Source organism: Lepidochelys kempii, chromosome 7 (genome assembly GCF_965140285.1).
Source record: "Lepidochelys kempii isolate rLepKem1 chromosome 7, rLepKem1.hap1, whole genome shotgun sequence".
NCBI lineage: Eukaryota > Metazoa > Chordata > Testudines > Cheloniidae > Lepidochelys > Lepidochelys kempii.
In genome coordinates this window covers 17789534-17816041 of record NC_136386.1, presented here as the reverse complement: position 1 = coordinate 17816041, position 26508 = coordinate 17789534, and the positions used below count along the sequence as shown (strand labels likewise).

Here is a 26508-nt window from a genome sequence, read left to right as displayed (position 1 = left end):
GACCGCTATTCCTACCTGCATGCCTCCAGCTTTCACCCTGACCACACCACACGATCCATCGTCTACAGCCAAGCTCTGCGATACAACCACATTTGCTCCAACCCCTCAGACAGAGACAAACACCTACAAGATCTCTGTCAAGCTTTCTTACAACTACAATACCCACCTGCAGAAGTAAAGAAACAGATTGATAGAGCCAGAAGAGTTCCCAGAAGTTACCTACTACAGGACAGGCCTAACAAAGAAAATAACAGAACGCCACTAGCCGTCACCTTCAGCCCCCAACTAAAACCCCTCCAACGCATTATTAAGGATCTACAACCTATCCTAAAGGATGACCCAACACTCTCACAAGTCTTGGGAGACAGGCCAGTCCTTGCCTACAGACAGCCCCGCAACCTGAAGCAAATACTCACCAACAACCACATACCACACAACAGAACCACTAACCCAGGAACTTATCCTTGCAACAAAGCCCGTTGCCAATTGTGCCCACATATCTATTCAGGGGACACCATCACAGGGCCTAATAACATCAGCCACACTATCAGAGGCTCGTTCACCTGCACATCCACCAATGTGATCTATGCCATCATGTGCCAGCAATGCCCCTCTGCCATGTACATTGGTCAAACTGGACAGTCTCTACGTAAAAGAATAAATGGACACAAATCAGATGTCAAGAATTATAACATTCATAAACCAGTCGGAGAACACTTCAATCTCTCTGGTCACGCAATCACAGACATGAAGGTCGCTATCTTAAAACAAAAAAACTTCAAATCCAGACTCCAGCGAGAAACTGCTGAATTGGAATTCATTTGCAAATTGGATACTATTAATTTAGGCTTAAATAGAGACTGGGAGTGGCTAAGTCATTATGCAAGGTAGCCTGTTTCCTCTTGCTTTTTCCTACCCCCCCCCCCCCCAGATGTTCTGGTTTAACTTGGATTTAAACCTGGAGAATGGTCAGTTTAGATGAGCTATTACCAGCAGGAGAGTGAGTTTGTGTGTGTATGGGGGTGGGGGGGATGTGAGAAAACCTTGATCTATGCAGGAAATAGCCCGACTTGATTATGTAAAGAGTTGTCACTTTGGATGGGCTAGCACCAGCAGGAGAGTGAATTTGTGTGGGGGGGTGGAGGGTGAGAAAACCTGGATTTGTGCTGGAAATGGCCCACCTGTTGATCACTTTAGATAAGCTATTACCAGCAGGACAGTGGGGTGGGAGGAGGTATTGTTTCATGATTTCTGTGTGTATATAAAGTCTGCTGCAGTTTCCACGGTAAACATCTGATGAAGTGAGCTGTAGCTCACGAAAGCTCATGCTCAAATAAATTGGTTAGTCTCTAAGGTGCCACAAGTACTCCTTTTCTTTTTGCGAATACAGACTAACACGGCTGTTCCTCTGAAACCTATCTATGAGAAGTGATACAGAGTTAAAAGGTTTAGACTCAGAAGTAGACACTGAAATTAAAGGGTGTTCTGATGAGGGCATTTGTTTTGACTCTGAATAAAGATAGTGCCTAGCTACAAAGTGTGGATCAGATCTAGGTTTACATTCTATTCGGCATTCGTGAGGCCTCATCTGGAGTACTGTGTCCAGTTTTGGGCCCCACACTACAAGAAGGATGTGGAAAAATTGGAAAGAGTCCAGCAAAGGGCAACAAAAATAATTAGGGGTCTGGAGCACATGATTTATGAGGAGAGGCTGAGGGAACTGGGATTATTTAGTCTGCAGAAGAGAAGAATGAGGGGGGATTTGATAGCTGTTTTCAACTATCTGAAAGGGGGTTCTAAAGAGGAGGGATCTAGGCTGTTCTCAGTAGTAGCAGATGACAGAACAAGGAGTAATGGTCTTAGTTGCAGTGTTGGAGGTTTAAGTTAGATATTAGGAAAAACTTTTTCACCAGGAGAGTGGTGAAGCACTGGAATGGGTTACCTAGGGAGGTGGTGGAATGCCCTTCCTTAGAAGTTTTTAAAGGTCAGGCTTGACAAAGCCCTGGCTGGGATGATTTAGTTGGGGATTGGTCCTGCTTTGATCAGGGGGTTGGACTAGATGACCTCCTGAGGTCCCTTCCAACCCTGATATTCTAGGATTCTAAGATTCTACATGCTCCAGATTTGGGGTGTTGAGATTCAGGGTTTTGGTTTGGATCATCTCTAGTGATCTTAACTTAGAATTCACTGAGTAATAATTAATGTGCTTTGCATTCATAGATTATCTTTCATCTGAGGATCTCAAAGTGCGCAGTTGGTCTGTATTAAGCTGAATAGTGATCTTTTTAGATAGGTGGCATTATAACTATTTTTCAAAGGTTTGTAGAGTTTAAACGACTTGCCCAAGATCACACATCAATTCAATATAAAAAGATGGTAGAGCCCAGGAGTCATGACTCTTAGTCACTAGACTATATTTTCTTCTCCACATCAACAAAATGTAACAACATTTATTTTGTTCAGTGCCACCTGGAACATGAAAAGAACAATAAAAAAGAATAAGAATAAAAAAGAAAATACCATATGAGTTTAACTGACTTGTTCTGACCCTCTCACCATAATATCCTCTGCAATCTGAGATGAGATTCACTAGCCATTATTTTTAAAACTTCCAACCCATGGCAATGATGTGCATTATCACAACAGTGATAAATATATTTTATAAGGCTTTCCAACTGTGTTTCAGTGCAGTTCCACTAATACACCTGCCATTTCTAGCGCATTTGGTGAGGGACTGAATAGATTAAAGTTTCAAACCCATAATGTGAAATATGGCTGAGTTGCCTGTAAAGAATAGGTGTTTGGGGGGAGGGGGCGGATCATTTGATTGTGAGTATTTATTACTTGCACATCCCTATGCCATTGGTGGCACAGGAATTGTTCTGCTTTTTCATAGAACGCCAGAGGTATTTTGCTTGCAGTGGAAGCAAATAAGCATGGACGGTGTTTTTGACTATACATCTTCACAGTGTGAGCACTGTCACATTCAAGAAACTGCACAGTGGCATAAGAAGGGACTCTCAGGCTACAGATGTTTTCAGTTATCTCCACGGTGCTTCTCCAGTCGGTTTTATTTTGAAATCTGAAAGTGGGAGAGTTCTGTTGCGCAAGTCAAACAATGGACCTGTGAGTTCCTATTGAGCGCACTCATCAGCCCAATGGTGCTCTACGAACTTTCACATCCGATTGGTTGAGGTGCTTTACCATCTCTTTGCCAGCTCATGGACACATATTACAATAGGACACAATACAAAGAAGTGACATATTGGATAGCTTTATTTTGATAGGGTTACTGCTAAGTAAACTCTGAGAAGCCAGATATGAAGACAGTCCGTAATCTGAAGCAACATCTTAAATATTTATTTTTCACGTTTGATAGGTGAGGGTGGGGAACAGCAGTTACCCCTGAATCATAACTGTGGACCTGATAGAAAGTGATAGGATAAGTTGTAACTGAAACTGTGTGAAATATTCACACTGAAGCTCAAACTCATGTGAACTTGGCCTTGGATTTGAACATTGATCATTTACCAATCTCAGATTGCATTTGCAAAAGTTTGATGAATGTAGGCTGTGCTTGTTTGCACATCTGGGAAGCCAGAAACAACTCTCTCACCTTAGCAGGCTTCTCATGCTGCCCACAGTATTCACCCCCTTTCTCCAATATCCCCCAGGCATTCCCCTTCTTTTACCAGATGTCTTCAGGGGAGCTGGGACTTGCTGGAGGGGATACAGTGACTTGTTGGGAGCATAGAGTGGGAAGGCACTGGCAGAAGTGAAGCAACCTCAGGAAATTCTGGATCGAGGATCAAATCCTCAGTTAATGTAAATTGGTGTAGCTCCATTGAAATCAACAGAGTCATGTTGATCTGCACCATTTGCATCTGACCCTGAATCTCCAAGTGAAACTGCAAGGGTTGGTTTGCTTCCTGGTCATGTAAACCAGGGTTGGTTTCCTAATCCCTTTTTAAAATTGAACCCTAAAGAGCTTTGTACAGACCTAGTTATATGTGATATATGACTAACAACGAGCCCTAGGTATTATGAAATATTAGAGAAACAATGAGCTCATTGAACCTAGCAGGTATGATTTTGTTACTATTGCCACTAATTGGGTGCATCTGTTTGGACAGTCTCACATGTATATGGGATCTCCTGGGCTACTATTAATAATAATCAATAATATGTTATCCCAAAGACAAAACAACTCCTTTACATGGTACTCCACTGAAGGGCAGACAAAGCTGGGGAGGAGGGGAGGCAGTTAGTGAAACTGGGAAATTTTGGCCGAAGACATTACAACAAATCCTTACTGTTACGGAAACTGCCTCGGGATCATTAGGACTTGATTTGCACACTAAGTGTGCACTATTACACATGCAAAAATGTGCACACATCTATTCACTTAGAATGAAAATGCTTTCTAAACCATAAGAGTGGTATCACTTGTCTGACACTATAATAACACAATTGATTTAATCTCTTTCTGGTTATAGGGCCCGATCTTCAGTGCATGTAAATCTACATAGCTCCATTGACTTTGGTGGAGTTATGCTGATTTACATCAGCTAGGCATCTGGTCTGTTTTTCAACGTGAATTTTAAATAGACAGAGCTAGTGTGGGCAGCTTTGCGGACAACTCCAAACTGCATCATCTGTATACATCCATCTTAACCTGAAGGGACCACCTCCGAGTTTGAAAGAGTCCATTCCACCTACATGGCGCATTCGTCCCTTGTCCTTTCTGCTTAGACCGCCAACAAGGATTAGTGCAAATTGTAATAATGCCATCTGTGGTGTGCTCAAGTGTCCACTAAGAACCATTTAACAAATTTTTATCCTTTTAGCTAAGCTATTACAAGTCAGTATTTATGAAGTTTTCTATAAAACTGAGAAACTTGGGACCAGATTTGACAAGCTTCCTCAGACTGAGAACTCTCTTACTGCACAATGACTAATCCCGAAATCAGTGGAGCTGCTTGTGAAGTAATGTACACTTCAGCATGCGAGCAGGTGACAGAGCAGGACCCTTGGTCATCATCACTAGATCTCTTCCTCATTTTGCCTATTTAACGAACAGTTATCTTCCATTACAGTTTAAAGATGAAAACCACCTCCCACTTTGATGAATCTGACAATGATAGGCATCTAGGAGTACATTGTGCAGAGATGAGCAGTAATTCCTTAGCAGGACTCTGACTGAATGTAGAGATCTGAACCCGCACACAGTGCTTAGACAGTGTAGGAAGGTCAGTCATTGGATAGAAATATCAAAGAATGCACAAAGAATGCTTTAGAAAGCCCACATTCTCCGACACTGCATATGGGCCTGATTTTTGGGTTGTGAGGAGTAACTTACTCCACAGTTAGGACCACTGAAGTAAATGGAACTACTTGGTCCATAATGTACTCTTTATCTTGAGTAAAATGGTAAAATCTGGTCCTGAATCAGGATCAGGACATGCACATAGAGCTACTAAGAAAATATCATAGACTTAACAAAACCTGCGTCAAGTAAGGTAGCATCTGCCACCTAGAGAGTCCTGTGAGAAATGCAAGGAAACATATAAAATGGAAAAAGAATGAGGAGGACTTGTGGCACCTTAGAGACTAACAAATTTATTTGAGCATAAGCTTTCGTGAGCTACAGCTCACTGCATCGGATGCATGCGTTCTCTTTGCTGATACAGACTAACACGGCTACCACTCTGAAACATATAAAATGGACCAATTCACCCTTAGGCAAAGTTCTCCAAAATTCACACAGCAGGTCTCCATTCTGACACTCCCTGCCTGTGTATAACTGCAACTGACGTTTGCTGGCATTCGGCACAGAATAGTGATGAGATGCAGACCTGGGGTTGGGAGTATTTTGCCTTTAAAATGCGTAATCTCCTCTGCTCCATTAAAAATACACCAAAGAGTAGTTAGCTTTTGATATCCAAGGGAAGATACAAGGTTAAGATTGTAGGCAGAAAGCATTGGAATTAACCAGAGGAAAATCTTTCACTGCTGGTTCGATTCCCTGATGGAGCTGTGATAAGTAGAATTTATCTCCATTTATGGATCCATGGTTTAAAGAGTGTGCATTGTTTGTCTTTAAATAGTGTAATTCTTCATCAAAGGAATAGGTTTGCTTAGAGATTGTGCTCAAGGTCAGTAGGTTTTGATGAAATAATCTTTTAATTGTAGCATATTTGATTTGATTTGTCTATTCATTCATAGTATATGTGACCACACCACAGAGATTAAGTGATATGTAACCTCTGACTTCCCTCCAAGAGCTTTGGCATCAATAATATATCCAACTTTCATGCCGTGTTCTGACCTTGAGTCCATAACATTATATCTATCTGGTAGACACAATTTACCAATGGTTGCAGTACATTCACCATCACTGGAAATTTTAAAATCTAGACTGGACGTTTTAAAAATAATACGGTCTAGTTTAAACAGGAATTAATTCAGGGAAGCCCTATGACCAGTGGTATGCTGGAGGTCAGACTAGATGATCACCGTGATCCCTTCTGGCCTTAGAATCTATAAGGGATTAGGTGCATACTTTGCATTACAATACTATCTTCTTACTTTTGGACATACCAATACCATAAGCACTTCCTCTCTCTCCCTCCCCCCCCCCAGAGATGTATATATATTGAGTTCCACCACAAAAAGACCACCAGACCTATAGTACAAAGTTCATATCCACTGGTAAACGCTTTATTACTTTATGCGTGTAGATAGGTGTGAAGGGAGGGGGCGAAGGGATGAGGGCATGAGCTTGAAATATGTAGCAGTGCTTCAGATGATTAGGAGTGTAGTAGAAATTTAGTTACAAGTTCTCTTTCTCCAAAGGCAGTTCAGGTTTTACAGTGAACTTCCCCATTCTGCCATAAGAATAGTACTCTGACCTTAACCTCTGGACATGCCACTCACTCACTTGAGATCACATTAGCTCCATTCATTTTCGTGTTAGCTAGTGTCTGTACTACTAGTGTCTGGAACAAAAGCTGACAGCGTTGCAGCATAGCATTATGTGACTGAACTGAGAAATGCACTTTTGTCTACTGAGATGTGACCATCAGATTCATCTTAACTTCAGTGTAACTGATTCCCTTTCCCTCCAGAGATGCCATTCACGCAACGTGTACCCCTTCTCTGCCATCACTTCTAAATGCTGCCTTGGGTTTTCAGTAGTTTTAGATCTGGTGTTAGAAAAGTGATTCTGATTTAGTTTGTACCTCATTACTTTCTACCCTCTTGGACACAGCGGCTCTTTGTACCTTCTGCTGTCTGAATAAACTTGTGATTGGAAACCTACCTGTGGATCTGGCCCTAAAGCAACTCTGTGAGCTGGACAACAAAGGAAGGAGTTATACAGTTATGAGAACTGCACTGTGAACCTAAGTGCTATTGGTGAAATTCTGGCTCTCTTGAAGTCAATGGCAAAACTGCCAGTGATGTCAGTGGGGCCAGGATTTCACCCTGTGACTCAGGTTTGATATGTTGATAGAGAGAGAGCATCTGCCCAAAAAACAGTAATACCTGTTCTGAAGGGAAAAGGTTTGAAAAAAAGTTGGGTGATTTAATCACATCTTACAGTGATAATTTCTACTCCAGCAGTAGCTAGGGGGGCTATTAAAGTACAAGTGCTAAAATTAAACATTTTTAGATCTGTAGGGCCAGATAACTTGCACCCAGGAGTTTTAAAAGAATTGGCCAATGGTCTTTCAGATCCACTGATGTTGATTTTTAATAACTTTTGGGGAAGTTCAGAGGCCTGGGAAAAAAGCTAATGTTGTGCATTTAAAAAGCTTGGAAAGCCCTGATATGGGATGTGATCAAGTAAAGAGTTAAAGGACGGTAGCATAAATGTTACCAATCAGAATTGTTGTGGAAAATAAGTCTTCTCAAACAAACCTGATATTGCTATTTGATGAGATTGAAGTTTGATAAAGTCCACTGTGTAGACACAATAGATTTCTGTAAGGCATTTGACTCAGTACTATATGAAATTCTGATTAAAAATGTAGCAGTATACAAAATCAAATGTAGCACATATTAAATGGCTTTAAAACCGGATCTCATCATAGGGCGTGTTTCTAGTGGGGCCCCATAGGGCTTTGTTCTTGGGCCAGTGCTAATCAATATTTTATCAATGATTTAGAAGAAAATATAAAATAATTGATGGTAAAGTTTGCCAATGACACAAAAATTGGCGGAGTGGTAAGTAATGATTAGGATAGGTCAGCCAATTCAATCTGGCTGACCTAATCAACATTAATCATTTGGTAACCTGGGCTGTGGTGATTTGGGGAATCTGTCCTTGCACTGTTTATGAATTCTATCTGATAATGGGGGTTGTTTATGTGTGTCTGTGTCTGATTGGGGTTCTATTTTGAATGTCGGGTTTGTTTGCCTTCTCTGTTGTCCTTTTACCTCCTGGTTGGACTGGAATTCCCAAGGGTAGTTGCACAATAGACGGTATAGAAGCATCCTAGACAAAAGTCTGGCTCCTAACCCAGAGTATTGATTTATTAGGGAAGACATTGGTTTGGGAAGAAGTCACTTGGTAGGGTCTGTGCTCAGCTGTTGAGATCGACCAGGTAGCCACATGACAGAGCAGGTTACAAAAGGGCAGGAGCTGCTCTAGTCTTGGTCTTTGGCTATTTTCACCAGCTCAAGCTGAGGGAAGGAGGTAAGGGGATATACCCGAGACCAGAGGTATATCACTTGCAGTCCAAGGAAAGGGTGAGCTAAAGTGAGGGTCATTCCATTCAGGGGGGTTGTTGTTTTCTAAATGAATTGTGCTCTCTTGTGCTCATGTCTTATGTGAAAAGTGATCGGGTTAAAAACCTTTGGATAAACCTGTGTCTATTTGATTCTGCTCCCATGTGCGCATGAAGAGCGAAATTGTAAACCCAGAGTGCCCACATGACTGGAGTTCGGAGTTCTGGGGTGTTTAAGCTATGGGGATGTCAATGCTAATCTCAGTGGCTAGGCAGTTGGACTGTGGGGGCTCAACTCTCAGGAGGGGGTGTGAGTCAGAGGATCTGCACCCTGCAAGTGTGTGTTCCTAGAGACCCCAAGCTCAGGGAAGTGCCTGGACTTTGCTCAGGGTCAAGAGGTGTAAAGGACACTTGGGGCTCAGGGAAGTGGGCTGCAGCCACAATAGCCTGGGGAGCGTTTAGCCAGAGGGGGAGCTCTCTCAGGCCTATGTGTGTGGCATGAGCTCATTTGAATGGAATGTGTGGCAATGCAATGTCATACATCTGGGAATTAAGAATGTCAGTCACTCTTACAGAATGGGAGACAGTATCCCGGAAAGCAGTGACTCTGAAAAGGACTTAGTGGTCATGATAGACAATCAGCTGAACATGATCTCCCAGTGCAAACTGGTGGTTAATTCGGCTCCTGCTATTTTTGGATGTATAAACAGGGGAATATCAAGTAGGAGCAGGGAGGTGGTTTTACCTCTGCATACAGCATCGGTGAGCCTATTACTGAAAGACGGTGTCAACACGTCAAAACAAAAAAACAAAAACAAACAAACAAACAACAAAGGAAAGGGATCAGAAAATGATATGAGGTCTAGAACAGGGGCTCTCAACCTTTTTCTTTCTGAGCCCCTCCTCCCTGCAACATGCTATAAAAAGTCCATGGCCCACCCGTGCCACAACAACTGGTTTTCTGCATATAAAAGCCAGAACCGGTGTTGGGGGTAGCAAGCGGGGCTATTGCCTGGGACTCCACACCACAGGGGTCCCCGCAAAGCTAAGTTGCTCAGGCTTCAGCTTCAGCTCAGGTGGCAGGGCTTAAGACCCTGGGCTTCAGCCCTACACAGTGGGGCTTAGGCTTTCTGCCTTGGGCCCCAGCAAGGCTAACACTGGCCCTGCTTGGTGGACCCCCTGAAACCTGCTTGCAGCCCCCCAGGGAGCTCCAGACCCCTGGTTGAGAACCACTGGTGTAGAAAACCTGCCTTTCAGTGAAAGACTTAGATATTTCCTCTCCTTGTGACTCACTGTCTCCCTTCTGTGCCCCAGAGCAGAGTGGAATATATGGGCCACAATAATTTTTTGTTTTAGAAATTGAATATCTTATTTTGGTTTTTAACTAATTGGCTATATATAATTCTATAGATTTCATTATGAAAGGAGCCAAGGCTTACCCTAGGGATAAATCAATTCCAAACAACATGAATCAGAACCAGAACTCTCAAGTCTTCCCTTCTTCTCAGATCATCAGCATGACCCATATGGCACATGAAAATATTTATGCAATCCCATACTAAATTGCATGCATCTTTCCTTTGTTTGCCTCTGTCCAGGCTGGGTAAAGCTGCCAATAATTAAATTGTCACTTCTTAACAAATTACACCAGTTATGCTTGCATTTCATTTCACTGCAGATGTAACAATCAGCCCTTATTAACAATATCCCAAATGCTTCCTTTCTAATTGGAGTAAGGAATATCTTTACAAATGAGGTCATTCTGATCTGTTATATTTCATTAATTTTAATTAATTATACTTTGGCTGGGTTTGGCCCTCTGGATTGTGGAGATTGTGGAGGGTTGTTGCTCTGAAAAAATGTCAGAAAATGCTGATCTTCTGAGTTGTTTGTAGGATCTTTCTGAAAAAAATATATAAAAAGCCTGAGTAGCCAATGCTGGCAATTCCTCCACAGTGTGGTTCTGCAACCCTGGTCATGTACCTTAAGACCGTGTTTCTCAGCCTCTCCAGGCTGGTGATCCCTTATACAAGGGGGAAAAAAGCAACCCCCCCCTTCACATTTACTATACAAGTAGGAGTAAAAATATCTATCAATGCTAACAATGGAAAACATATATAATTTGCGTTTTGAGAGGTTGACAGAGAATACTTGATATTAAAGGGTAAGGGTGGAAGTGGAGAAGCGAGATTTTCTTTGTTTTACATTTTAATAAAATTTTCAATGCCTTGTGATGCCCCTTTTGCGAGCACCCCTGGATGGTTGTGACTCACCAGTAGAGAAACACTGGTCTAAGACACTCATGGGACATAAATGCAGGATAAAGGACGATTGCATTTTTCAAAGAAAAAAAGTGCTGGCTGAAAAATTTTGCCCAGTTCTCGTTGTATTTGATCCTTTATTCTGGGCTTGTTGCTATGAAAAAATTGTCAAATACCAAACTTTTCTCTTTGAGTATGAGATATGATTTACTTCCAGTTATTGACATAAAGCAGGAAGCATATATGGATGCATTAATTCTTTCAGTCCTTCCAGGAATGTAATGTTCTGCAGAGGCGCCATTTACAACCGTTAAGTGATAATGAGCAGTCTTTATCGGATTTCATTATACAGATCATCCAATGGCAGATGACTCATTTTACTTCTAAGCAATAACACCATGTTAGGAGCAGAGTTTTCAGGAACTTTTTAAAGCTCTGATTAAACTGAGGCACATTTGGGGTATTTCTCCGCAATGAATCCTACTATGTTAATCTTGGTTCATAAAGTTGTTCCCTTGGATCAGAAATGAACTAAAGATTATTTCGGATTTGAATCCCTGTGTGACAAAGTAAACAATAGCATGAAGGAGCATTTTAAGGGATGCGCAGCTGGGTGGGCACCAGAATTTAACTCCAAGGAGTACTTACTTCAGAGGTTGCAATTTATGTCTTAAGGTTTATCTACACAGTGCTGCAATGCACACTAATGGGATTTCTAAAGCACACCAACATATTGTGCCCTAACTGTCCCATGCAGATCCTATCAGCGTGCATTAGAAGTTCCCAAGTGCATGTTAAGGTAGTGCTGTGTGAAAGAGACAGTTTAGAAGCTTAATTTATTTATCAAGGTCTGAATGTTTCTTGAGGAATTGATAATTTACTACCCTGGTCAAAGCATTTATTGGCCTAAAGAGTTTGCTCCAGAGCAATTTTGATGGGAATCATGGACAGCAATATAACGCTGTACGTATTTCAGGTAAGAATATTGCAAATACAATGGTGATGTTTAAGGCCTTGCCAAATTCGTGGTCCATTTTGATCAATTTCATGGCCAGAAGGTTTTTAAATTAGTCAGTTGCACAACTGAAATTTTGTTTACAACTGAAATTTCACTGTGTTGTAACTGTGGGAGTCCCAACCCAAAAAGTACCCAGAAGTGGGTCTGATCTCCCCTCCCCCCTCAGAGCTGCCATGCAGGGGAAGGACAAGTTCTGTCTCTCCCCAGCACAGCAAGGACTCACAGCTAAGAGTTCCTGGCTGGGGTGCTCCCAGGAGCAGAAGGATATCCGACCCACCTCCACAAGTCTCCACCAGCTACAGGAACCTCCAGTGCTGGGCAGAGAGCTTTCTGCAGCAGCGGGGAGGCAGGCTCTCGGAGGTGGGTCTGATCTGCCCCTGAGAACGAGAGCCGCTGTGCAGAGTCAGGACTTGCATCTAGGAGCCCCCTGACTGGCATGCTCCCAGCAGCAAGGAGGAGATCAGATTTCATGGGGAAGGCTTATTTCATGTTCCATGACACGTTTTTCACAGCCAAAAAATTATTACAGCCCTAGTGATGTTATTTACCTGCCAGAGCAAGATTATAAAGATTTGAATGGTGATTGCTGTCCACAATTACCATCACCATTCATTGGAATTATGCATTAAATTCCAAGCTATCATTATGAATGGTTTGACTTGTAATTTCCTGGGACCATTTTCAGTATGAACTGTAATGCGCTGTAGATTGTAAAATGTATGGGCTGTATCATCAGCTTGTGTAAACTGGAATAGCTCCATTAAAGCCAAGGAATCTATTCCAATTTATATAAACTGAGTATCTACCCATCCTCATTACTCTTTCCAATTATTTTTATAACAAATAGATCTTCAGGCCTGGTCTTCACTAGAAAGTTAGGCTGACGTAATTTGCCTTGCATTGACTTAGTTGTGCATGTGTTTACACTCAAATTTGTCTCTGGCTGATGTAAACACCCTGTTACAGTGATACTGTAACTCCACATCCCCCAATGGCAGGCTCAAAATTAGTTGCCAGCCTATCTGCCTCCATGCCCCAGCTCTGCAGAAACTTCTCTCCCTTTGCCTCACAGATGTTATGGAACACATAGAAGTCAATGATAACAACGGGGTGTGACAAAGTTCCTGCTTTACCTTGATGGGTCTTGCGCTTATTAGTGGATTTGCTCACCTCGGAGTTTCATGGCAGCCCTCAGTTTGGCCGTTTTCATGAACCTACAGTCCAGGTCAACTCCTGTGTCTGATCAGGAGTTGGGAGGTTTGGGGGGAACCCGGGCCCGCCCTCTACTCCAGGTTCCAGCCCAGGGCCCTGTGGAATGCAGTTGTCTAGAGTGCCTCCTGGAACAGCTGTGAGACAGCTACAACTCCCTGGGCTACTTCCCCATGGCCTCCTCCCAACACCTTCTTTATCCTCACCATAGGAACTTCCTCCTGGTGTCTGATAATGCTTGTACCCCTCAGTCCTCTAACAGTATGCCTTCTCACTCTCAGCTCCTAGTGCCTCTTGCTCCCAGCTCCTCACACATGTGCCACAAGTCCTTTTTAAACTCAGGTGCCCTGATTAGCCAGCCTTAATTGATTCTAGCAGCTTCTTGATTGGCTGCAGGTGTTCTAATCAGCCTGTCTGCCTTAATTGTTTCCAGAAAGTTCCTGATTGTTCTGGAACCATTCCTGTTACCTTACCCAGGGAAAAGGGACCTACTCAACCTGGGGCTAATATATCTGCCTTCTATCACTCTCCTGTAGCTATCTGACCCGACCCTGTCACAGGGGATATTGCTTTCACGGAGGTCTAATCTAGTAAGTAAACTGCATGAGCAATGCTTTAAATGTCCAAAGGCAAATTCCACCACCATTCCGCACTTGCTCAGCCTACTGTTGAACCACTCCTTATTGCTGTCCAGGTAGCTGGTGTATGGCTTCATGAGCCATAGGAGCAAGGGGTAGGCTGGGACTCCCAGGATCACTACTGGCATTTCAACGTCATCAATGGTTATTTTGCGATCCGTAAAGAAAGTCCCTGATTGCAACTTCCTGAACAGACCTGTGTTCCTAAAGATGTGCTTGCCATGCACCTTTCCTGACCTCCCACGCTGATGTCGGTGAAACACTCCTTGTAATCCACCAGCATTTGCAACACCATTGAAAAAAAATCTCCTTTGGTGTATGTGCTCTTTGGCAAGGTGGTCTGGTGCCAAGATAGGGATATGTGTGCCATCTATTGCCCCCCTCCAGTTAGGGAACCCCATCATGGCAAAACCATCCACTATGTCCTGTACATTGCTACCCTTCTTAGCAGAAGTTGATTCATGGCGCTGGACGCTTGGATCACAACAGCTCCCACAGTGGATTTACCAACTCCAAATTGATTTTGCCCACTGACCAGAAGCAGTCTGGTGATGCGAGTTGTGATCGCTCTCTGGAAGCTTGCTTGTCCAGGGTCAGAGCAAGTCTCATTTTAGTGTTGCTGCACGTGAGGGCTGGAGAAAGCTCTGCACAAAGTGCCTGGAAAGTGGTGTTCCGCATTCAAAAGTTCTGCAGCCACTGCTTGTCGTCCTATAACTATATAACAATGCACTCCCACCAGTCAGTGCTTGTTCCCTGGGAGTGAGGGAAAAAACTGCATCCTGGGAGGTCAAAGCCATGTTCCCATTCCAGCCTGCAATGATGTTTTGGTCCCAAAAAGCATTGCAAGCCCTTCCCAAAACCCCTGCTGCTAGTTGCCCTATCGGATAGCAACCCACAGTGCACTGCTCTCTGCATTGATGCAAGTGCTGCGAGTGAAGACGCACTCTAACACAATGAGTGTGGTGTGGACATGCTCAACCAACTTAATTACTGCTGTGGCTAGATGTTGACTTAAATTAAGTCAACTTAACTTTGTAGTGTAGACATTAGTCTTCTGGAAGAGAGACCATTTAAGGGAGTTTATACTGTTGTAAGTTTCTAAAAGCATCAGAAAATATGGAGATACTTTGTAAAGGCTAGAAATCTTCCAAAGGGACACTTCAGTATTAGAGTAAACAAGGAATCTTAAAAAGTTATCTAAAGTGGTTACACAACTGAAAGCTCTGGAAACACAGCATAGGAACTTTGAAAAGACCACAAAGCTATGCCTGGCAAAGCAAGAGATCCAGAAAAATGATCAGATGTCCACCACTTGCTTAAATCACTGAAATTCTGAAAATAGTATCCCGTTGTCCCAAGCACAAAGGAAAATATTTCTTGGGTAAACCCTATGACACAAGAACGCTTTTCTCATAATAATCCATTCTTCAAAGAGCATTTTCCTCAAAACATGTTTTAAACTCCATAAAATATAATTCTCTATATATTAAACCTGTGGTCCTTTCCAAGTCAAAACTCCTATTGGAGCAACAATGGGAATTTTGACTGCGTAAGGACTGAAGGTGGCTCAGGAGATGGAAAAATATGAGCAACATTAGCTGAATACCGAAACCTATCCCTGCATATTTCTAGTCCACTCTTTAGAGAAAAATCTCCATCCTTTAAAAATAAGACCGCGTGAGAAATGTTCTTAGCTGTAATGTTTCAGCTGGAAACATGGATGGCTACTTATATTCTGATTTATGTCTTGCTCATCAGACTTAAGACATGTTCAGAGTTTCAGAAACCACTATAGATGCTTACAAATTTTATTAAATACAAGAAATTACTTGAATAAAGAGATATGTTTGAAATTTTACCCATCTACAAATGTTGGGAAATTCAGCTTTATTGTTTTCACCTAACTTGGACTCCTGTGTACCTGTCGTAATTTGCATTAGTCTGTAGTGTTACCTTTAATGCTATACATCCATGCACCCACCAACAATATATATGACAAATATGTGCAATGTGGCTATGGAGACCAGGACTTGAATAGAATGACTTTTGTGTTTATGTGACCTTCAAAAGATCATTTATGTCGCTGATATTTTTTCTGTGCACTCAGTTTCATTTTTTGTTTTTTCTTTTAAAGAAAAACAAGAATGTTCAGCTGTTGTAACTTGCTCCTAATGGCAGTCCACTAATTACAGCCGGCATCTCATGACCCAGGCTGAATACATCAGCTGGCTGGATTGGGAGCAGGACTTTTCTTGCCCTGGTGACATAGACTGGTATTGGATAGACCACTCACCAGGAGTCAGGCCATTGCCCCCATTCACAAGGGAAATCATGGGAAGAAATTTATGGACAAGGTGCAGTTATTAACCTGATGACATGTTGTTTCAGTCTGCAATACTCCAGATATATATGTTGGAGCATCTTATCTCTGTGCATTGTTATAAACTTAGGATCTGATCTTTCACATACAGAATGGAATAATAACACTCCACCTTCAGTGGGAGCAACATCAAACAAGTGCATGTGTAGTATTAATGTTAGAGGCTAATACTGTAACTTGGCAGCATTTTATACAACCTAGCAATACTATAATTATCTGTAACCAAGGTCTGCTCCTAAAGAGTCAACAAAATAAATGAAGTGTCTTAATAGGTCAGTAACTCATGCTCTTAATGATGAAATCCATGACATCTTTCAAGTTTTAAAAGCAAAAAAAAAAGAAGAGGCTATGTTTGTATTATAGAACACAAGAAGATACCCGGCATTTTGTTCACAATTCTGTTGCTTCAGAGAATTTTAACACACGTCCTAAAATATTTACGTTTGGGTTTAATGAAGCAGGGGATGTGTCAGCCTAAGGTTAGTTTTGTGATGGGGAAAATGATAAACACCTAAACAACTTGTTGCTAATATAAAACTGTCTTCTCAACACTAAGTATTGAACCATTAATGAAATTATATTTTGCTCTTCTATACTAATTCCATCCAAGGATATTACTCTGTTTTACAAACATCAGCGTATTTGGACTCTCAGGTAAGGTAGCTATTGGCATCATCATTTTGCAAATGGAGAAAGTGAGGCACAGAAGTATTAAGTGGAATCTCCTTCCTTAGAGGTTTTTAAGGTCAGGCTTGACAAAGCCCTGGCTGGGGTGATTTAGTTGGGGATTGGTCCTGCTTTGAGCAGGGAGCTGGACTAGATGACCTTCTGAGATCCCTTCCAACTCTGATATTCTATGATTCTAAGTAATTTAATCCCAAGATCTGTGGCAGAACCAGGAATAGAATATAAGACTTCTAGTGTCTTTGCCACCAGGCCATTCTTTTTCCATAGTATTAGATTATAATTAGGGCTGTCTGGAAAACAAGAATTCCATTTCACGAAACATTTTGAGGATTTAATATTTTTTAGTCGGCATCACAAAAAAAAAAACAAAACAAAATTATTCATGAAAAAACATAGAATCATAGAACTGGGGACCTCTCAAGGTCATCTAGTCCAGTCCCCTGCATTCAAGTCAGGACTAAGTATTATCTAGACCATCCCTGACAGATGTTTGTCTAACCTGCTCTTAAAAATCCCCAATGATGGAGACTCCATAATCTCTCTAGGCACTTTATTCCAGTGCTTAACCACTCTGACAGTTAGAAAGTTTTTCCTAATGTCCAACCTAAACCACCCTTGCTGCAATTTAAGCTCATTGCTTCTTGTCCTATCCTCAGAGGTTAAGAAGAACAACTTTTCTCCCTCCTCCTTGTAACAACCTTTTATGTACTTGAAAACTGTTATGTCCCCTCTCAGTCTTCTCTTCTCCAGACTAAACAAACCCAGTTTTTTCAATCTTCCCTCATAGGTCATGTTTTCTAGACTTTAATCATTTTTGTTGGTCTTCTCTGGACTTTCTCCAATTTGTCCACATCTTTCCCGAAATCTGGTGCCCAGAACTGGACACAATACTCCAGTTGAAGCCTAATCAGCACGGAGTAGAACGGAAGAATTACTTTTAGTTTCTTGCTTACACTACTCCTGGTAATACATCCCAGAATTATGTGTGCTTTTTTTGCAACAGCATTACACCATTGACTCATATTTAGCCTGTGATCCACTATGACCTCCAGATCCCTTTCCGCAGTACTCCTTCCTAGGCAGTCCTTTCCCATTTTGTATGTGTGCAACTGGTTGCTCCCTCCTAAGTGGAGTACTTTGCATTGGTCCTTATTGAATTTTATCCTATTTATTTCAGACCATTTCTCCAGTTTGTCCAGATCATTTTGAATTTTAATCCTATCCTCCAAAGCACTTGCAATCCCTCCCAGTGTGGTATCGTCCGCAAACTTTATAAGTGTACTCTCGATGCCATTATCTAAATCATTGATGAAAATATTGAACAGAACCAGAACCAGAACCGACCCCTGCAGGATCCCACTCGTTATGCCCTTCCAGCATGACTGTGAACCACTGATAACTACTTTCTGGGAATGATTTTCCAGCTAGTTATGTACCCATCTTATAGTAGCTCCACCTAGGCTCTATTTCCCTAGTTTATGAGAAGGTCATGAGAGATGAGACATGAGAGATCCCCCTGAGAACAGTTCACTGATTAGCCTACTCAGTGGGGATATGGGAGGTCTAGGTTCAAGTCCCTGCTCTGAATCAGGGCTATAGAGTCACGCTTTCTTGCTAGAGAGAGCGATTGACTGACTCTGTAGCCTGGTTGCTAGGGCACTCATCTGGGATGTGGGAGACCCAGGTTTAAGTCCCTACTCTAAATCAACCAGAGCCATGACTTGAACCAGGCTCTCTCACATACATGCACCAACCTCTGCCCTATTGGCTGTTCTGAAGTGAATCCATCTCTCTCCAGAAACTGAACCCTGGACCTGGGAGAACCTCCCAATGAAAATTTAATCAAAACTAATAGGTTTCCACAAAAACCATGTTTCAATTAATCAGCATTTTTCAATGAAAAAACACTTAATGGAAAAATTCCCGACCAGCTCTAGTCATAGAATTATCCATACCATGACATTTCTGGGGCTCTGTGCTGAGGACAGTTATAATCTATCAGTAATTAGATAGGAGATGTTGTCAGAAAAAAAAATCCATTAGGAGATGATAGTTATGGTATTTTGGGGAGGAGGGAACTGGAGTGAAATACCAGGGGGTTGATTTGTTGGAAAGTTGGCTTGTGAGCAAGAGCTATAAGTGCAGTTGAAATCTTTGTTCTCTCCTTGGAAAAAATGATCCATGGGGCCCATAAAGTCTTGTTCAAACTGCAGACTCAGCTTAGTTCTTCAGTGATGCAGAACATATACACTGGTGTGAAGATACCAAAAGCCAATATAAATAATACACTGCCCACATGTGATCTGTCAGAGTGCTGAACAAGACTAAGTGATGTCAGACTAAGGAGCTGAAAAACACCAGCAAACCATGAATATAGGATTGCAGGAACAGTCTTGGGCTACAAACAATCAGTTCTGGAGTAAAGTGCAAACCCAGACTTTTACAAATTGCAAGTTTGGGTTCAGTCCATTCTAGAGAAAGGGAGTTGTCATGATGTCAACAGATTGTTGACTTGTTCAGATCTGGATTTCTGGTGTGGGATTTCTAGCTATTCTCCTTTCCTTGCACATGCATAATGGATAAAAGGAGCTGCACACAAGCATGAAAGGCAGAATAGCCCCAATAAATACTGAAAAAGCGAAAGTCCATTTGTGAGAAATCATGCTGATAATATTTATTGTAAATGTCTATTTCCAGATGTTTCTGCTGTACTATACCTCTGGGACAAAAACATTCTCATTTCCATTCAACAGGTTCATTAATATATTCAAATAAATTTCTCTTATGCTCCAAAAGGCCAACATCTAAGTAGACAGCTCCATGGTTGAAGATATTTCCTCGTGATATACCTCAGTCTACATCATCAGGCTAAGTGTTATTGCATGAAGAACTTATTGTTAGAAGTGCAAGAGATGGTCTGATGGGCACCAGAGTCTTAAGACCATCAAAGGTTTTCTTGTGAGAATCAGTTTCAGATAGGGGCCAAGATTGGCTGATGGATGAGGCAGGAAAATAAAAAGAAAGAGGCTGAAGATGACTAAGTATTTATTGGTGTAAAATATTCTTTTAAAAGATGGAGAGGAGGAGGACAGTCTTGTAGTCAAAGCTATGGCCTTAGACCCAGGATTTCTGGATTCAATTCCTAGCTCTACCACAGGTTTCTAGTGTGACCTTGGGGAAGTCACTTAATCTCTGCATCCCAGTTCTCCATCTGTAAAGTGCAGGCCATAATATTTATTTCCTTCCACCTTTCATCAATCCTGTCTATTTAGATTGCAAGCTCTTCAGGGCAGTGGACTCTATTTACTAGTTCAGTGGTTCCCAAACTTGGAACGCCGCTTGTTCAGGGAAAGCCCCTGGCAGGCTGGGCTGGTTTGTTTACCTGCCGCTTCCACAGGCTCGGCCGAATGCGGCTCCCACTGGCTGTGGTTCGTTTCAAGTTTGGGAAACACTGTACTAGGGCACTGCAGCAATTAGCACAATGGGGTCCTGATTTGAGTGGGGCCTTTGATTATACTGAAATAAGCATAATGTAAGAAGTGGAGCTGATGAAAAGGAAACACTCAAATAATTGCTTGCTGCTTGTCCCCTGCCAGGCTTCTGGCTCTTCAAACTGATCCCTCTGAAGATAGCTGTTGGATCTTCACTGCCCCTTCAAGAGACATGTTCTGCTTCTCTCTCTTTTTATTTTGGTTTGAATGGAGAAGCTGATTGAGTGTAGGTATTGGAGCTTCCCAAATGGTCTATCTTTCTTTTCAGCTAGAGTGATGTAACACAGAGGGACAGACCTGGTGAAATGCAAAGCATGAGAGCATGAAGCATTGGCTGGAAAAAAGTAAAAGGAAGTTGCTATTCCTGACACTAAGCATATGTAAATGATAAAAGCTCCTACTTGTAAAGAGCATTTCCTAGTTGCTGAGGAAATTTAGAACTTGAAACATTTTTAAAAAACAAACAGTGCAAAGATACCAGTGTTGGAACAGTTTTACTAACAATCTTTGAAATGCAGAGATTTACTGTAGACTTTTTATATGTCACACACAAAAGTTAAATCCTATTGCTTAGTACCAGCCCATTCTAACTTTGTGCTTTTTTTTGCTCTTTAATTGCAAATTAATTATGATGGCTGTTTATTTCTTTGTGTTATTTTCTTTTGTCTTTCTTTTCTTTCCTCTTTTTGCTTTCTTGAAATGTGATTTTGCAGATAACGAACAAAATCAGCCAATAAAACACTCTGCAAACAAAATTAGCTTTCCAGAACAGCAATAGAAATGCTAACAGTACACACTGTAAAGAAAATGACTACCAAAAAAACCCCCAGTGACTGCAAAATCTCTCTCATCCTCTTTTACGCATTGAACTGTGAACTCTTCTGGATTGTCTTTGAAAAGTTGTTATAGATACAAGCAGTGGTTAGGCAGATAAGCAAAGGTATAACAAGTGATAATGTCTGGTCTGGCATTATAAGCCAAAGAAGGGTCAAATTTCAGTTCTGGTGTAACACCATTGATTTCAGTGGAGCTAAACCCAATTAGTTAGTTTGTAAGGCCTAAATCCAAAGGCCTTTAGGTGACTGACTACAATGTGGCGCTCAGATGCTATGGTGATGAGCACAGTAGAGATGCTTAGAGATGGACAGATTACCGCAGCTATGCTATCCAGGGGTATATTTGCTATGCTATCCATGGTTCAGTTCATCTTTTAGTAATGCTTTATATTGAATTTAAATACCTTTGTGGATCTGGCCTTAAGGTATTTTCAGCAGGGAACATCTTTTTGGTCTGTGTTTGTACAGTGCCTAGCACAGTGGTTCGTGGCTGGGGCTGTTGACACTACTGAAATACAAACAATAATTAATAATTATTCAATAATTGCTGCTTGATCTCGTAGCATTGACATAATTACAAGCTATTCCATTGACTCTGAGAGGAGCAGCCTTTCACCAGTGCTTAATTTGGCCAGCTGTCTTTGACCCTGATCATGAGAGGACCAAATAGTACCTTACGGTGCTGGGTTTTTGAGGGCTTGACCTTGCACCCATTAATGTCAATAGCAAAATTCTCAGTCATTCAGCATTAGTTCCTGACATAGTACGTAAGTTATATTAGAACAGAGCCTGATCCTGCACCTGCAACTTGGATTGTCCTCATTCATAAAAGTAATGCAAAATTGCAAAAGAAGATATTTCATGTGGTGATCCCAGTGGGAAGGCTTTCCAAAGATGATAATGACAAAACAATATGTTGAAAAAAAATTGGCAAAGATACAATGGGGCGTTCAGACATTATGGTGATGAGTGTAGTAGAAAAGCTCAGAGTCAGACCGATTACTATAGCTATATTATCCAGGGGTGTGTTTGAAATATCTGAATCTGGTTATGCTCATCCTTTTAGCAAAGCCCTGTATTAAGTTTATTATTAATAATAATTGTTATAATTAATTAGTAATAATGATAATCTATTAATAATTAATTCCGACAAAGACACATCTTCATGAAAACTGAAAAACAAACAAACAGGGTGTGAATAGGAATGTTACTGCCCAATCTTGCAAAGTATTGTGCAGTATCTATCTATCTATCTATCTATCTAACCCAGCAGTTCTCAAACTGTGGATCAGGACCCAAAGTGGGTCCCAACCACATTTTAATGGGGCCACCAGGGCTGGTGTTAGACTTGCTGGGGCCCAGGGCTGAAGGCTGAGCCCCACCACCCTGGTCCAAAGCTGAAGCCCGAGGGCTTCAACCTGGGTGGTGGGGCTCAGATTACTGGCCTCCCACCTGATGCTGAAGCCCTTGGATGGGGGGCCTTGGGTGGGCTCTGGCTTTGGTCCCCCCACCCTGGTATCACGTAGTAATTTCTGTTGTCAGAACGGGGGTGGCGGTGCAATGAAGTTTGAGAACCCCTGATTATCTATCTACTCTTATGAATATGGAACACTCACATAAATAAAGGTTTGCAGTATTGGGCCTACAACCTTTTTACTACATTGTTTATACAGTCCTCCTTTCGGCACGAGTGGCTCCCATTGACGTAAATGGGGTTCCAGCATGTCTATCCAAGAGCAGAATTTGATCCTTATTTTATTTGCTGTGAAAAATTAATTAAGGAAAACATTATACAGGTATTTAGATACACTCCCAGGTGTCTGAATGATTAGGCAGGTTTTTTAAATACATTAATGAATAGAAGAGGAGTCCTGGCACAGATGTCAGAAGAGCTCAACTGAAATGAAACAGAATTGAAATTTATCCACAAAATCAGGAGGAAGACATTTAACTTTAAAGCAGGTACATCACTTTTTTGATTTCATTCTTTTCACCTCCAGGGGAGGCGAAAAATCATCTTCTAAATCCACTGCTTAGGCATTGACACAGGCTATATCACCAGAGCATATGAACATCTCATAATCATTAGTGCATTTAGACTTACCCCTATGAGGTAGGGAACTATTATCTCCACTCGACAGTGAACTGAGGCACAGAGAGACCAAATTACTTGGGCAAAGTCAAATGAGAAATCTGTGGCAAAGCTGAGAATCATCCCTCCAATTTCCAAATATTAGGCTAGTGTCATAGCTGCAAGATCAGCATCCCACAGTAAGGCTGCTACAGAAAGGAATAGTAGCAAATGGAAAAATCCTCTATGAATTGAATTTTTAATTGGGTGATCCAATGCTGCATGACAGAACCCGATGAGTAATTCTTTGTGATGGATGATTTCCCACAGAGAGGATGAGAGGCTAAAGAACACCATGTAGGCTGAAGCAAGTACAAGGAGTTTCCTTTATTGAATATGTGTCAAAGCAAACTTTTGCTCAACTACCAAGAACAATGTGAGGAGAGAGAAGCCTGGAGATGTTGCTAGTGGAGAAATTCAAGTTATTTAAGTATACTTTTGTGATGCATAAGAACAACAGCATGTGACCAGCTTTATAGTGATGTCTTGATATGACAGTTCTGGAGAGAAGGAAAAAAGAATAGGAAATGTTATACAGAATGTAGAAATGACCTTGGGAGCAGAGACTGTTCTTGGAAATCAATGGAGCTGAAGTGATGACCAGCTGAAGATCTGGCCCAGAGGTCTTAAAGCTGAAATATAAAACCAGATCTTAATCAATTATTATTATTATTTATTATTTGTATTGTGGCAGCAACTAGGAGCCCCAGTTATGGATTAGAATCCCACTGTGCCAGACGCTGTACAAACACAGAACAAAAGAACTGTTCCTGCTCCAAACAACTTTGATCCCATTGCATCTGTACTAATGGACAGTCTCTTTAATCACACTGGAAGAATTTTCCCTGACCCTTCAATGTATTCTCCTTTACTGTTTTTTTTCCCATGCCTGTTCTACATTTCAGGTATTCCCTTTAATTATGTTGCACTGTACTATTTGCATAATATATTTGCTTTCCCCAACTGTTGGACTGCAAACTGAAAGATAAAGACAGCAAAACCTCTTCAAAACTTTCCTGACTATCTAGGCACAAAGATCCCTAGAGATTGTGCTTCTATTTTCTCTGATATCTCCTTTAACTGCCATTAATCTACTCACTTTTGGAATTGTGTATCATTTCTGGTCACCCACCAGGTGGCAGTGTGGTAAAACATTTAATTTAAAACATCTGTTTATATATTAACTAACTGTCAGCATAAGTGTACATGCTAAACTTAAGGGACCTTCAGGGTTAGGAAAATAGATTGGATTAATGGGAAGAGCATTGATCTGTAATGGAACTGAGTCAGTTTTAAATGATATTTTATACTCAGAATATTTATCTATTACTGCAGCTCTGAAAAGGACTCTTTAGGGCTAATTAAACCATATATTTTTGGATTATTTTAACTACAGGAGCTAATGAAGAACATAACTAGGGTAAACGTAGTACTTATTAATAAAATTATACCAATTGTCCATCCATAGTTAGGTTTGGGCCAACATTTTTAGTAGAAACTCTTACTATTCTGGATGATATAGCTAGGGTTGTGCAAACCTTGCATATTTATGGTCACAAGGCAGCGATGTAAGTGTGTGAGTAGTTAATACAAATCTTGCCTTTGGCTTTGATTTCTTGGGGTTCACACCATGGCATGAGTCCCTTTGAGCTCCAGATCAGCAGGAATTGCAGCTTTCCCAGAACTTTTAAGGATCAGGCCCATATTAAGTTGCTTTTTTATCATAAACATACTTTAAAAAACTCAGCACCATGAATAGTCACAAGAAGGATTAATTGTGAAATTCTTACGACGTCGTAACAGCATCATACTAAATAAATGGCAACGTGTTACATTTATGCAGTCCATCTCATGCCACATGATCCCTAAAGACTTTGCAGATGATATACCATGGCAGCTACTTGGTAGCTATAATACAAAACAGCATCCAATGCACGGCGTCAGTTACAAGCTACTTTTCATTTAAAAATGTAGTTTAACTTTATTTAAAAAAAAATAAAATAAAAAAATGGTTTAAAAATGCTCCAAATCAGAACATTTTATTTAGAAAATGTTGAAATGAAACTTTTCATTCAGCCTGAAACTATTTTTTTTCTCCTTTTCAGTTCACAAAAATTTCCAAATAACTGTTTTGCATTCAAACTGAAAGTCCGTTAATTGCACCGTTCTAACTGGGAGTGGAATTTGTTTTGGCTGTTGGGTCAATAAATTATGATGGAAAAAGTCTTCCTAATGACATATTCCCTCATTGACAACATTGTCTCCATCAGTGAGAGATGGATGCGGGTTCGGGGTGCTGGGCATGGGATGCACAATAGGCCACTGACCCATTTCTATTTTTGAAGCTGTCACTGTGATGTGGAACATATACTCAGAATATTTTTACCTGTGCACCTTATCTTAGTTTTTTTCTTTACTGGAGGAAGAAGGGCCAGGATGCTATTGATTTTTATTACATATTATTAATAGCTTTCTCAGATCGGTCTAGTGATCATCCCCCTAGAATCTGACCAGGTATTCTTAGGAGAGGTTCTTACAATAAACACGATCCCCATGGAGCTGGCTGGGACAGCGGTAGCAGGGTTGACACATTCTTCTTTAATTTGAATGTAGTTGATGAGGTGCCCGCAGAACCTATGAGGGGGGCTGGAGAGCTGCAGTGCCTATGACCGCCAACTGTCTGTTTCATGATTACACCACTTTTCATTGTGTTTGAGCTTGACAAGGCTTTGAGAACATTTTGTCCCAACCTGTATATGGCTAGGCTGGGGAGAGGAGAGTTCATCAAGATATCAAATGCACACAGGGGAGCATGGAAAATTGAAATAGAAAAGCTACGGGGGCAACCTAGGTGCAGTGGTTCAAAGCCACAAATACTGACTGGCTGGAGACCGGCTGATAAAGGTTTTCTCTTTTTACTGCCTGTGTCTTCTCTGCCTCTCCCTGTCTGAACACTTAACAAGAAGCATTTGACAGGTAATAAGATGGCTAGGCAGACAATTACCTATTCTATTCCAAGTATTGCCTGCCTGTTTGGTATAGCAAACCATTTGTTTGAGATTATTAGTCAGATTGTTTTCTGAGATAACTGTGCAGCATTACAACCCTGAGTAAATCATATAGTTCCC

General features: G+C 41.3%; 1 long non-coding RNA gene across 3 annotated transcripts in view; it reads right to left on the bottom strand.

The window, feature by feature from the left end:
• The window catches only part of LOC140915235 (uncharacterized), a 45201-nt gene extending 21676 nt beyond the window's left edge, over positions 1 to 23525 (bottom strand). For 2 of the 3 annotated variants that reach the window (XR_012160106.2, XR_012160105.2), the window contains exons 1-2: positions 23354 to 23525; positions 21654 to 21757 (exon numbers count right to left, since the gene is read on the bottom strand). This is a non-coding gene — a long non-coding RNA (uncharacterized LOC140915235). Of the gene's footprint in view, positions 1 to 10537; positions 10632 to 21653; positions 21758 to 23353 lie in introns of those variants that run through there. The other variant, XR_012160107.2, reaches the window with a different exon arrangement.
• Positions 23526 to 26508: the final 2983 nt, after the last annotated feature.